Below are 2106 nucleotides of genomic sequence, written 5' to 3' on the forward strand. Positions count from 1 at the left end.
GCAGTCACTGATATGAGCTCATAGAACAATGATAGCAGCAGTAGCCATTGTTTTTAGAGCCTGTATGACGTGATAGTTTCTCCTCATCGTCTGCTTGTGTGACCTCCTTTAACCTTCAGAATAGCTTCTCAGGCAGTAGCGCCGTTTTTGCCACTTGAAAGATGGGAAACCCAAGACTCAGGGGATCATCATCTTACATAAGGCCACGGACGACTGGGGAAGTTTATCTTCCAGGACATGCTCATTTCCTCTGCAAGGTGACTGGGGGAGGGGGAGACAGGAATGCTGGGGGCAATAATTCATTCTTTTTAGCCTGTTCTCACATCTCCAAGCTGGAGGAATAAGCTAGACAATGAAAGGCTCCCAGAAGCAAACACAGAGAGAAGGCAGGTCGGGGAGGATGCCCTTGATCCTTTTGCTGGGTTTTTGGCTTGGACTCCTGTTGGATACAATTCCTGCTCTGGCTTCCCTGACCTGACCCTACACACCTCCACACGCTTATTCCAAAATGAGTGGACTCCTCTGGAAACTCACCTCCAAGCTTCGCTGGTTATCAAGGGAAACTTTGGGAAAAGGCCATTTCCCAGAGTAGTTCCAGATTTAGCACTGGATGACTCGCTGGGACTCGGCTGAGCTCCAGGTTTGCCTCAGCTCAGCAGGTTGTAAGGACGGGCAACCTTGTCCTCTTCTAAAAAGATGATGGCACCAGCCTGCCTGAGGTGTGCCCAGGGCTTGTTAGTTTAAAAGCTGGGCTGCTTGCTGAGACGTAGCTTCTCCTGGGTCTCTGGACTTCTTGGCTAGTCAGGAGGAGTCTGCTTTAGAGGAGGGCTTTTTCGTTACTCCCTGTGACTGATTCTGGTCCTTGGACCTCACATTGATGACAGAGAGGTGAACCCCTGGAGGAGGGACGAGGGGAGTCTAGTCAATATCTCCAATCCCATGGGTGGAGGCTGCATCCCATATCAGCCATGTTGAAATGGGAAGATTGCTGGCCCAGGTGTCTGAAGGTCTATAGGGAAGGCCTCCCTGGACCTGTTTCCTTATCTGTCATGGCAGCTGGTGATACCCTTGGCACACTGCCTGGGGCCTCAAAACCCAGGACTGCTGTGAGCAGCCATGTAGACTGCAGAGCCTAGCTCAGGGGGCTTCCATTATCTTCAGTGTCCTTGTTGATAAATGGGCCCAGTTAAAATCATACATGGTGTTAATAATAATTCCCCATGAGGTAGGCGTCCTCAGGACATTATTGATAGATAGATGGCCTTGGAAAAAACACAGAGGAATAGGGTGATGATTCCAGGAGTAAATAAATCATCAGGAGGCATTTCTTCGGGGCCTGATGATTCCATTTTAAAGACAAAGAGCTGTGGCCCAACGAGTGAGGTTAATAAGTAACTCATGTGATATGAGGGACAAAGTCTGGATTCAGACTCAGATCTTTGTGGTTGTGTTGCGTCCATTTGCCTGAGTATCTGGTGCCTTCTGAAAGGAATTAATACTGATCAACCCGATTTTCCCATGTCAGGACTCAGTCTGACACCAGAGCTGTTCTCTCAGAACAGCATTCGTGGGCTCACCAGGCCCTCCATCTGTGGCTCAGGGAGGCCACGTTCACGAAACCTGCAAACCCACACACACCCCGTTGGATATGACTGTGCCACTTCTCTTGTGCCCTGCCAGGTGACTGACTAATGTGTGGTGGGAAACGATATGGTTCTGTTAGGGAGGAAGCTGCCTTTTTTTTTAGGAAAATGCTATGATAAGCAGCCTGAAGGCACATGGTGAGGAGCGAGAGGAAAAGAGATGGCCGGAGTCTCTGCTTATAAAAATAACTCCAATTTTGTCTTCTCCATCAGACCGACTACAGCCTCCTCATTGAAAGTGGAATGCCTCATCCTACTCTATCTTTTTGCCAGAGCAGTCACCACATTCTGACTTTCCCTGTGATTTGCTTATCTACCACTTTAATTTATGCTGTCTGTAGCCCTCTCTAGACTACACTCCAGGAGGGCAAAGGTCTTTGTCTTTTTGCTCACAAATACCTCCCGGTTTCCTATAGTAGGCCTAAGACACGGAGGGTGCTCAAAAAATGTTTGTTGAATGAAC

The sequence above is a fragment of the Mandrillus leucophaeus genome, unplaced genomic scaffold (assembly GCF_000951045.1).
Source record: "Mandrillus leucophaeus isolate KB7577 unplaced genomic scaffold, Mleu.le_1.0 Scaffold1031, whole genome shotgun sequence".
NCBI classification, from domain to species: domain Eukaryota; kingdom Metazoa; phylum Chordata; class Mammalia; order Primates; family Cercopithecidae; genus Mandrillus; species Mandrillus leucophaeus.